We start from the raw sequence: 13,025 nt of genomic DNA, 5'->3' as shown, positions 1-13,025 counted from the left end.
ATAAGTTCAGTTGTAAACAAAGGTTGATTTAGCAATGTGGGCCTTCTCAAAACAGAACTTGGGGAGGAACATGGTTCAATAAAACTTTTATTTGGCAATATAGATCCAAGGCAGAAATGGACTCATCTTCAAGCCTTACTTGCTTAGGGGCTACCTCTACATATAGAATTCTTGACGGCATTTAGAGGGTTTATTCAAATATTATTATTGCTGTTATTATTAGTCTATATATAATTGAATTTCTTGTATATGCCAGGCACTGTTCTAAGTGCACCATAGCTTTTTGCATTTAATTTACAATAAGATTATGCAAAGTAGAAACTAAAATCTTTATTTTGTTGATGAAGAAACTGGCCCCTCAGAGGTATTTATCCAAGTTACTTAGACTTGCACAAGTACCACAGCAAGTAAGTTTGCAATTACAGCCCCACTAAACCCCAAACTTATTCATCCACAGCATCTCTATATTAAAACACATCTGATACCAAAATAAAAGGTGGAGGTCCGATAAACTATTTTCTCAGATTTAGTACATCTTTCCATTGTTGGATGAGATGCTTTTGCCAGGAGTCTCCAGTAATGTGCTGTGTGTGTGTGTGTGTGTGTGTGTCTGTGTCTGTGTGTGTTTTTAACTTTTCTTCCCCTCTATTATGCTACTTCACCTCCCTTTCCTGTCCTGGTTCAGAACTGGAAAGGATGGTTCTCTCTGGAAAGTCAGCTCTCTGGGGATGACAGATGACTTTGATCTTCTATGTGATAAGGGTCTCAGAAGAGAAATTGGTGAATGATATGCTATGGGGCTGTGCTGGAGGGCATCAGTCACTTGGGCTGCCTGGACACCTGTGACTCTGGCTGAAAGGGGTTATGGATTCCAGTTAAAACAGGGAGGGGTGGATAGCATGCCTTGATTTGAGAGGCTCTTATTCTGTTGCAGCCCAGTCGTACAGAAATAGACAGGGCCTGGCTGCTGTGGGATGCAGGGATGAGGGTACAAGATGTCCTTGGTTCTAGGGAAGGATCCGGTTCCAAATGGAATCTAAACATCTTGCCTCCTGTCTCCTCGGCAGCCCCCTCCAACCTCCATAGAGGAAGGGCGACTTTTCATTTGGAACAATGCTAATGGAGTCATTCGGGTCAGTGTCTCCGAGATAAAATCTGTCACTCCCTTCTGCAGGCTCATTATTTCTACCTTCAGGCGGCAAGGAGGCAGGAGGCGGCAGAACGCTAGAGGATAGGGCTGTTCCCTCTCAGGGCACACGTGCTCTCTCTCCCCATCCACCTCCACCCTCTCTAAATATATGTGTGTTTGTGTGTGTGTGTGTGAGCACGATTGTGGTCTTAGAGGTGTGATGAATTATGGGCAAACCTTTTGTCTTTAACAAAGAGGGTGTCAGTGTTTACATTCTGTACATAAATTTTATTTCCCTGAAAGTCTGCCCCCAACCCACTTCTGTATATGCTTTAGTATAGCCATTTAACTACAACAATAATAACAAAAGAATGAGCTGCATACAAGGCCGGACTTGGCCTGGAATTACATCCCACATAGCTCTAATTGTTCAGTAATTTAAACAGAAGAGTGGCATTATGTTGACTCGGCGATTTAAAATTATGCTAAAGCAGGATTTTGCCAGCTGGATCCTTGGCCTTGTTCAGGAACATACTTGGCTGTGTGCAACAGGGACCACTAATCCATGAGGATAGAGAAAATGAAAATTTTTAAAAAGGCAGAGTATTCTGCAAACCAGCAAACAATCACCAGTCAAAGTGCTAGGACTTTACAAAGAGTAGAGACCCTGTGGTTACTTCGGCAGTGTTAGCTATTTGTACTTGTATGAGAGAAAGGGCACCTGTGAGCTCAGCTGTCATTCAAAGGTAAGATGCCACCTTCATTTAACAGCAATGGCAGGGGCATGCATGCTGGATTTTCCTCTCTCTAGTCCTTGAACAGATACAACCTTTTCTAAAAACCTGGCTCAATCCTGCACCTTCCTGTACAGTATCCTAGGAAAATACTGACAATTAAGTGCCCCGGTTTCATGGGCCTCTGATTTTTCTCAGCTATTCAAATTTTAATGCCCATAGAATTTCACAGCTGAAGGCTGACTAAGGACTTTGGTGAAGTATTTTTCTTTGTCCTTCCAAAGGGGGGCAGATACTTTATCTCCCACCATATAAATTCATATGACTGACCATGTGGCTGTTTTAATGACCATCATATAAGACCTTGTGGCTGTTTTAATGGCCACATGCCCCCATGTTCCTCTCCTTACAGTCAGAGCTGATTTTTGTGAAGTATGAATCTGGACTCTGTGTTGCCAGGTCATCACAATTTTCATTCTGGATTATAATGTCAAGTTCCCAATATTCAAATATAAGACCAACCAAACAAATATACACAACAAGCAGGGAAGCTCCAGAGAGCTAGGCCAGTGATACAGGCTGGTGAGTGATCTCTCCAGGGCAACTCTGTTGGGATATAACACTGCTATGAGCGGGATAGGGCTGGCGAATCACTAGTTTTGACGCCTGTTCTCTACAGTCTTTCCATATGTTAGACTAAGGCTGTGTCTTGCCTCTTCTGAAAGGGGGCCGTTGTAGGTGTCAGGGATACCGCACTTGGCATCACAATTGCCTTTGGTCAGGTCGAGCTTCGGCACCTGAGCGATTGTAAGCAGGTCGTGTCCCTCCTCAGCACTTTGCCTGCTTGCCTTGTCAGTGAAACGTGAATGAGTGCTGGTCTTGTCCCTTTCTCGCTGTTTTTATCAGGATACAATGAGGAATGGATATGAAAGCACAGTACTTGGTGAACTCTTGAACACTACGGAGGAGCACATCCTGGGCTGGTGGTCAAAGACTGAGGTTGTGCCCTGTTGAATTTATAACTAACCAGCTGTAAGATCTGGTCAAGTTGTGTGATCATTCTGGGATTCAGCCTTCTTTGTAAGGACAAGGTTTTTTGAAGGGAAGAGGTAGAGTGCATAAGAGGAGGCAAACCTGGAATCAAGTCGACGCTCTGGCAGTTATTGACTGTGAGATCTGGCTCAGCCAAGTGATCCCTTGCTATTCGTTGTGGTTTGGCAGCATCAGCATCTCCTGGAGGCTGTTAGAAATGCAGAGTTTCAGGCCACACCCCATATTTGCTGAATCGGAATCTATTCCCCAAACAATCTGTAAGCTCATTCAAATTTGAGAAGCATTGACTTAAGCTACTAGAACACAAAATGTAGTCCTAGATGAGCAACATTATCATCTGGGGACGTGTTAAAAGAATAACTCATCAGGGCCCCTCTTAGACTTACTGAATCAGCAATCTAAAGATGGGGACAGGAGTCTGCGGTTTAATAAAGCCTTTAGGTGATACTGATGCTTCACATTGGTGAAGCCTATTTGCGTTTCCATTACCTCCTCATCTCTAATGTAATTGCATGCATAAATCTACCATTGGGGCATTTTAAGGATGAAAAAAATATGGCAGAGTATATTATAGTAGAATGAAATGTACTATAATATCTATTATAATATGTATATATAAAGAGAAAATCATGTATATGATGAGCAGAACTTAATGTGCAGTATAGATTGGCAAATAAATTAGATACAAGGTAATTGGTAATGGCCTATACCAGTTATGGTTTCAAGCCAATAGAAGCAACTGGCTAACTCAAAGAAAATGAAATTTATGGAAGGATATGTTGTAGATTATATAATTAAATTTTTAAAAATGAGCCTCCAGTGCTTGGCAAAGGCAGCAACCAGGGAAGCTCCAGGGATCTAGGACAGTTATAGCAGCTGATAAATGGTCTTTCCAGGGCATCTCTGTCGGGATGAATCACCTCTAGTTGCCTTTGGGGCCATTCTATTCAAGATCCAAATTTTTGGTAAGGAAACTGCCTGGCAGCTTTGGGTCAACTGGAGGACAAGGCCCCTGAATTGCTGTGTAGTGAGGGTGGAGGAGTTTCTCAAAGGAATCTGCTGTTGTTATATATATATAAAAAGTGAGAATGGGAACTAGGCAAGCTACTCCACAGATGCTCGTTACAGATATTTCTAGCTCCAGTATTCTGAGTCGAACATTCTGCATGGACCTCGGGCCTGGCAGACCCATGGGAAATCCTGGAACAGCAAGCTGAAAGATAGGACTGGTGCTTTCGGGAAACTTCCTGACTGCTCCCTTCCATGCACAGCTGTGGTACTTTTCTGTGTATCCAGACTGGAATAGGTTTCCCTTGGATGATGAAAGGAATTGTGTGTGTGATGAAAGGAACTATGTGTGCTTTCACAAACGCAACCATTGCTCACGTGTCCCTGCTCACACTGTGAAGCCTGAAGTTTTCCTGGAGAAAGGGCCACTCCTGCCTGCTCACTAACAAATTCAAAAGTATACAGCAAAATATGTTAGGGTGTCACATTGGACATCTTCCCTTTCTCCCACAGTTTTGTAAGTGATTATAACACCAAGCTCATGCCTGAATTTTGCCATATTGGCTCTATGCACTGTTTGTTTTTATGAACATTTTGCTCATGTGGGAAAAATGGCTATGCATTGCTTGAACTCTGGCCCTGTTTTTTTGTTTTTATCCTTCTTATTCTACCAGTTAATCACAAGAAACAATCCTTCTGTATGCGGGGTTTTCCCCTGGCACACATCTGTGCTATGGAAACAGTAGCTCATAATGGCCAATCTGTGAGGGGACTGGCTTATTTAATGTGCATATGAGGGAAGAAGAGCTTTCAAGGGTCTTTTAAAAGGATTGTGCTGGTATCTTAAGAATCATCTGGTGCCTCATAACATTCGCTAAGGAAAGCACAGAAAACTTGGAAAGGCTGTGAGGTTCAGCGGTTAGAGTACCCACCTGCCCATCAAGCAGGCTTGTCCCAGAATTAACCATTAACTCTCAGTTTCACACATCTTGGGTGACTTGCTCTTTCTTTCAACTTATGATAGAGACATCAATAATTATCCCACAAAGTTGGAATTAAAGTAGCCAGTAGAACAAGACCAAAATAGTCAATATCAATAAAAAAAATTAATTGGTTTCAGATCTGAAAGAGTATCAAGTTCCTGAGTACAATATTAGAGATAAGTTCATGTCTGCAGGAGGAGAAGGGCTTGTGAACTGCTCTGGTGAGAAGAACAGATAACAATGGCATCATCTTTTATAAAAGGGATTATATTCCAGTGTCCTAATGGAAGGTAGAAATTGCGTACAATTAAGATAACCTTTAGAAATCTCTTAAATATCACATGGAGTTTTATATTTACACATATGCAGCAATATAATATATAGTATAAATAATATGTAATATATTATGTGGTATATTATATTTTATGTTATGTACTATGCATGTATGTTGTATATTATAAATTACATTTATATATAGTATATACCAAATGTAGTATATTATAAATATAATAGTCCCCCTTATCCACAGGGATACATTCCAAAACCCCCAGTGGATACCTGAAACTATAAATAATATCAAGCCATATATATATATATAACTATATATAGTTTTCTCCTATACATACATAGGATGAAGTTTAATTTGTAAATTAAGCACAGTAAGAGATTAACAACTAGTAATAAAAGAGAACAATTAATATACTGTAATAAATATTATGGGAATGTGGTCTCTCTCTCAAAATATCTTATTGTATATAATATTTCCAGATTGTGGACAACAGTGGATGGGGATGGGACTGAAGACACAAATATGGGGAAACTGCCATATTTATGTATTATACACACAAGTAAATATATTCTTGTGTTTATAATGTATAAATCTAAGTAATACATATACATACTTATATTTAAAACATATTGTATATTGTATATAAATATATACTATATAATATATTGCTTAAGTAATAAACAATTGATATTACTTAAGTTTATATTATATGTGAACTGTGCAAATTTATAATGTTGTAAACATACATATGTAGCATTTGTATTTGAATACATGTTCAAAATATAATTTCACAGAATTTTAATTATGTAAACAAATGTGCTTACATTTGAAGTCCCAGAAGTTTTGGCACATGTAATTAACTTCTTTTTACCTCAAGGCCTTACTTATAGAGTAGAAAGTGCCTTCTTTTGGCTTCATTTGGAGTTCCCTCATTTTACCTCAGTATATAGGTATAATCCAAACCCAGCATTTGGTGCTATGCTGACTTTTCTGCCCAAATGCTATGAATTTAAGCTGTGCATAAATATAAAACATGGGATCATGTTTGAAGTCTGGTTCTTTAGCAATCTTAGTTTTAGACCTGAGTAATTTGGGAGCACAAGAAGCCAAAGAAGTTGCTAGTCTGCTAGAAATGCCTTCAAGAATGACAGTTGTTAAGTATCCCTTCAAAGAAAAACTGAGTATTTCTGGCAGATGGATGATATTTTAAATCCTCATAATTTATTTACTCTTATTTTAACCATCATAAAAATTGTAGTCTATCAATTATACATGAAACTGAATATTAAAAGCCAGAGAAGAAACATCGTGGCAGTATTTCCTTTGAGCCCAGTCACCTCAAATTATAAACAAGTCCTATGCTTATGTCTGTATACAGAAATGCACAGGTATATTACATAGCCAAGTATTATGTATATCAACAGTTATCATTGCTGCACACACCATTTTCCTACAAACTCCAATCTGATTTTCATAAACAACTGTTTCTCAAACATGATGTTTAGAATTTCCCTCCCCAATGACCTCTGTTTATGAGCATATTATATACCTTTTCTTTCCATTGTAGTTATAAAGCAAAAGAGGCTACCTTGCAAAGTAAATTTCTTCCTAGCCTTTTTGCAGAAGATAATACAGTGGTGGCATTTTCTGATTTGTTGAAATGTTTATTTTAGCGGGGAGGGGGGCTCAGATTTGTTCTGGATAGACTACAAAGAATTAAAATTAGTTTTTGGGTGTTTTTTTGGAATCTCTCTCTTTTTAGACTAATACCTTGCATTTGGTCGTTGAAAAAGTAAGCATTTGAAAGAATAAAGAAAGCTCAGAACAGGAAATATAGAGAAACAAGTTGTGTTTCAAATCAAGTTTTCCATTCACTTCTCTCTACCACCTGCCATAGAGTATTTTAAGGAAACTCGGCTGACAGCAGAATTAGTGCCTCCCAAAGGTCCCAAATATGCACAATGTCTTCCTTTATGACAGAACTCTCTTAATTGTCATTTCAGGTTGTTCAAAATGACAGTAATAAAGCAAAAAACAAGTTTTGTGTGGAATAAATATAGAGTGCATCATAGCTATTAGCTATTAAAAATTCTAATGACATGAAAGCCAATTATTGTGAATTCAGGTGGTTATTCTGAATGTACTTAGGTACGTGACAGTTGAGGTAAACATTTTGGCCCCAGACAGCTCCATTAATTAATTACTACTCAGGATTCTAAAGCTTGCTCAGATGCTTCAAGAGCTGTGTGGAATACTTATAAGATACATACTCAAGGCAAGTCCAGACAGGCAAACCAGGTACTTAAGAACATTTTTCTACATCCTTGTTTGACTTTTACATATTAAAGCACTGTATAAAATATTAAAAATAATTTACACCGTCTTTCATTTTTCTCTATAGACAAATGTATATAAAAAATATAGCAACTTAAAATGAAAAAAATAGTGTGTCTGAAGAGGGCAGCCTTTCCACAATTTCTTGGAATTCACTCAGCTTAAATACACATTGCATTGAGCAGCTAATTTTTTTTTTTTTTTTTTTGGTCATTTAATGCTTGTGAATGCTTTTACATGTGCTGGTCCTAAATCTTATTCTCCAAAAATTAGGCTCAATTCTCCACTTCATGTCCCTCCTCCATGTTTTCTTTCTTTCTTTCTTTCTTTCTTTCAGTTTCAGATTATGTAGGTGGCAACAAAATTCTTCCAAACGGAAGTCTATATTTGAAATAATTAACTTTCCCCCAATTTACTCATGAGTCTTTTAAGGGTATACAGTTGCTTTTTTAGATAAAGTTTTCTAGAAGCAAGTTGTTTCTTTAATAATTATAAAATCTTTATTTCTTTAGGGGGAACAATTGACGTACTTTTCTAACTTTTCTACACATTTTATGCCCACAAGGATTAGCTATATGATTATTTTCAGGTAAAGCCATACAAGCATTCTCTCTGGCATACTCCATTCAGTTATAGAGCAAGACTTTAAATGTTTTCTTCCTGTAAGCACATCCATCTTAAGGAGCACTTATGCCGAGGGCAGTTGTACCTGACAGCAGGGAGGATGATACATTGCAGGAGCTGTGGCTATGCTTTCCTGGGTACCTACAGCCAAATGGGCAAGTTGGAGCCTGTTACAACTGCCAGTGGTTGGGGAGCTCGTTGCAACTGAAGGGGAATTCCTTGCTACTTTTGCAGAGGAGAAGTTGGTCCTCCCACTTCATTTTACGCTGCAGGTAGAGAAGCGAGAGGAAATCCCAGGATGACGGTGGAGGCTGCGCAGTGTCTCTGGACATGTTCTTTAGGGGAAAACTTCCTGAGAGTTTCATGTCTCTTTGTGATTAGGGATAGAAAGAAGGATCTTTAATTTCATGAGAGGTTAATTAAACCACACTTAAAATTCAGCAAATGCCTCTACCCCTTTCAATCTTTGAAAAGCTTTGTGGATTATGGTACATTGGTAGCATTTGAGTCCAGGGAGGTCTGACTCTCCTTAGAATTCATATGGCTTTGAGGAAGAAGTGACTGGGTTGGAATCCTCGGTTAGGGGTAGTTCCGTTCCCAGAAACTGTGTTCTAGCTAGGTTCTGGCCAGATCCTTCCCACTTACACTGTCCTCTGTATGACAGTAATACTATGAAAACACCTTGAAAATATATAATGTGATCTATGAATATTGAAAGACTTATGTATTCATGGAAAGTTTGACTTCAGCTGAATCTTCTCAATTTATAGATGAGCAGAAATGACTTGATTAATGCCACATAATTAGTCTCATCTGGGATAAACAAAATGTTCTCCAAGATGGCCTCCAATGCCTGCCTCCTGGTATTAATACCCTAACGTAGTCAATTCCTGCATTGTACCAGGATTGGTTTGCTTGGCAACAATTGTCTGTAATCATGGGTGACTAATGAGGAAAGTCAAGATTTATTTTGTTTGAAATAACATGCCTGACACCACTATGTGTGTTTTGTAAGTTTCCAAAACATTTGCTAGGAAATCTTCAATCCACAAATTCAGCCAGTGGAATCCACTTTGAGTTTTTTGTTTGTTTATTTGTATTTTTTTGGAGACAGGGCCTCACTCTGTTGCTCAGGCTGGAGGGCAATGGTACCATCATGGCTTATGGCAGCTTCGGATTCCTGGGCTCAAGCAGTCCTGTCTGCTCAGCCTCCGGAGTAGCTGGAACTAAAGGTGTGCACCACTTTGCTCAGCTATTATTATTATTATTTTGTAGAGTCAGGGTCTTGCTATGTTGCTCAGGGTGGTTTCAAACTCCTGGCCTCAAGCAGTCCTCTCATCTTGGCCTCCCAGAGTGCTGGGATTATATGCATAAGCCACTGTGCCCATCCAACTTTAAGTTTTCAATTCTAGATATGCTGGTGTCTAGACATTTTCTGGAGATAGTGATCCAATCCATAACTTCCTATTATGATGATTTTTACATCACAGTTTCCAAAAGTAGTGACCAGTTCTCAAGTGGGAGTAGACCTAGGGAAATGTGATAAGCGGTCACTCAATCAATCTTCCATTAAACAAATCGCAAATTATTTTTTAAGTTTTCTACCATTGGAGCTATCTTCTGTATGAAAGTTCAGGTATTGCTTAAAGTGTTCATTGATATTCCAGGTTCCAAACCAGTTCTCTGAAGAGTTAGGGTCGTGTTGTTCAGACAGGCAGAGATGCACGACAAATCAGATAACTCACTTACTTAGGTATGTTCTAAGGAAGACCAGGTCCCTGAGATGTTTAATAGGTATTTGATAAGTAAGTTGAGATAAAGAGGGAAGAAGATAAGTAAGTAAGTAAATAGGTTCACTGGAAAATAACGTTGGGAAACTGGGTTTAACAGATTGATCCATGAATAGATCTTTGAATCAGAAATTCTCAGTGTCTTTTATATGCTAAAATGTCTAGAAATTCCTCAAGAGAGCAGTGTCCTCTGTGTTAGCTTTCCTGCTTTCCTCATACCCTAACATACCAGAGAGAGATAAGAACACTATACAAACAACAACCTGTGGGCCAAATCTGACCCAAGAATGATTTTGCACATAAAGTTTTATTGGAATACAGCCACACTCATTTGTTCGTATATTGTCTATGGCAAATTTCAGTAATTGTAAAAGAGAGCATATGGCTCATAAAGCCTAAATTATTTATTATAGGACCCCCTTAAAGAAAAAATTTGCTGAGCCCTGAGTTGGAGCATTTAGAAAGTATAGTATTGCCTGAAATTGACAACAGAACCATTTTTCAGTTGTCCCTTCTGTGGGTCCAGTTTCTGTATAACACAGTTTGGGAAACAGTGAGTCAGCTCAGGCTTTCCTGATGGGTGTTGTGTATGCCTCACCTTCTTCTCTTGTTAGCTGGAAAGCAGGACTCCTTACACTGCCCTGCAATGGAGCTGGTAGAGGAGGATTTCTGTTTCCCTAAGATGTGGCCTGGCAGATCAAGCCCTGTAGCTAAAGTGAGTCAGTTCATTTTTGTAAGATGCAGCAAGATCAAGTTGAGTTAATAACAGGAAGCTTATCATTTATTTACTGAGCATCCTGCTCACTCTTTTTAGTTTTGTGCAGAAAGGGAGCTGGAGGTTACCTTGTGCTCGTGTCTTCAGGGTCTTATGGCTGGTTCTGTCTCCTTGAAGAAAGTGACTACAAGACATGTTAAATAACAATGTGAAAATTCAGGGAATTGATTTTTCTCAAAAGACTTAAAGGGGGAAAAATCCTCAAACTCCTGTTTTCTGTGTTTCAAAAGAAGAATGTCTTTTTCTCCCCTAGGGATGATTCACAGGATGCCATATGCTTTCTACAGATATTTACTTGTATCATAGTTAAGGTGAATAGTGTTTCTGCTGATAAGGTGCATTAGTTATCTATTGCTGTAGATAACAAATTACCCCAAGAATTAGCAGCCTGAAGCAACATTATCTTACATAGTTTCTGAGTGTAGATTAGGGAGGTGGTTCCTGCCCAGTGTCTCTCTTACAGCTACAGTCAAGCCATTAGTTAGTGCTACAGTCTCAGAAGACTTGATGGGCTGAAGTATCAGCTTTCAAGCTCACTCATGCAGCTGTTTATAAAAGGCTTCAATTCCTCAACATATGGGACTCCTCATAGGGTGACTCATGATGTAGCTTCTCCCAGAGTAAATGATTTAAGAGAGAGCATACCCAAGGTGGAAACGTTAGTCTCTTCTATCTTAGTTTAGGAAATGACATACCATCATTTTGATTGTATTTTATTGGTCAGATAATATGGGAGGGGACTACAGAGAGGAGTGAATGCCAGAAAGCAGGGGTCATGGGAGGCCACCTTAGAACCCGGCTACCACATTCTGGTTGTTTAAATCAGTGTCTGTGATGAAACCTCTTGGGCCTTTCCTTCCTCCCTCTGACCTAGGACACTCAAAGCCCAAGGTTAGCAAGTTGGGCCTAATGTCTAACATGAACCCAAAGTCAACCCTCCACATGTAAGACCATTGATAGCCCACAGGTCACCTTTTTAGAAATGAGAAAAAGGTGCCCTTCCCAAGATATTTTACTTCCACTGGTTGGAAAATTATCCTAATATGCCAATTTTATTACAGCAAGGCACTTTACATCTGCTGGAAGAGTGTTGTAATATACCAATGTATAGTATTTTTTAGTTTATGAATGGCTCCCTCATGCAGTATGCAATGTGCACAGCCTGCGTATGCTATGGTCTTGGCATGTGGATTCTAGCTAACTGCACATTTAAAATAGCTAAGTACAATGACTGCCATATCTTGACCATAGTCTTTCTACAATCTCTTAAATGGGCTTAATCTCTCACAGTGTACCCATAACACTTAAGAAAAATTATAGTAATTATATGCTCTTAGCAATTATATATTCTTCCCTATGGTAGAGTTATGTATGTGTTAACCTCCCTCACTGGGCTGTAACCTCTTTGAGCATAAGAACTGAGTCTCTTCATTCATTGTTTCATTTATCTCATATATACTGAAACATTGTTACTGGTAAAAGTGATGGTTAAAAAAGAAGGGCAACCCTGGTCTCCTGGTACTTAGATTCTCACGTGGGACATGAACAATGTCAAACAAAGTAAATATATGAACAAGATAATTTCTAATAGTGATAGGTTCTGTGAAAAAATTATAACAGGGTAATGGAATAAAGACTGATGATATTAGGCTTACTTGTAGTTCTTTGGTGCAGAGTAGAAGAAGCAGGAGGTAAAAACCTCTCAGAGGAGAACCCCAGCATCTTTGTAACCCCTGTTGCTAACAGAGTACCTTGCAGACACTAGATATACAACAAAATGCTTGTAAAGTTAAACTGGAGTGGGGTTCAAAGAACGAACAAATAAAAACTCTGGGAGGACCATTTGGATTTCAGTAAATATGTGCTGTATTTTAACTCCTAGAGGAAGATGGAGTCTCTATTATTCCACATCTGTTTTTTATAAGCAAAGCACAAAGGCTTGGTTAGGTCTCCTTAAACAAGACTCATTTATTTCTCCTTTCTCTCTGGAAAATAAATAAAACCAAGGAGCAAAGCCTACTGAATATAGTTACTAAATCAATCTTTACTGCTTAATTGTATTGAGATTTTCTCCCTTTTATATTTGTGCTGAGGCTAGCTTAGATTTATTTTGTTTTGCATTTTGTATTGGAATGAGGCACAATGAATAACTTGTCCAATTGCAGATTTCAGAAGGAGGAACATGGAGATTTGGGAGGCGGTCCAGTGGAGGGCAGTGAAATGGTTGAAAGGCTGGAAACTAGGGCTCACTGAGAAAGGTTAAATAAAACAGATTGATTTAATCATGAAAAAATTACCAAAGGTTG

This window comes from Aotus nancymaae, unplaced genomic scaffold (genome assembly GCF_030222135.1).
Source record: "Aotus nancymaae isolate 86718 unplaced genomic scaffold, 86718_ANA_hifiasm-v0.15.2.pri h1tg000019l, whole genome shotgun sequence".
Lineage (NCBI taxonomy): Eukaryota > Metazoa > Chordata > Mammalia > Primates > Aotidae > Aotus > Aotus nancymaae.
Note: the sequence above shows the minus strand (reverse complement) of the source record.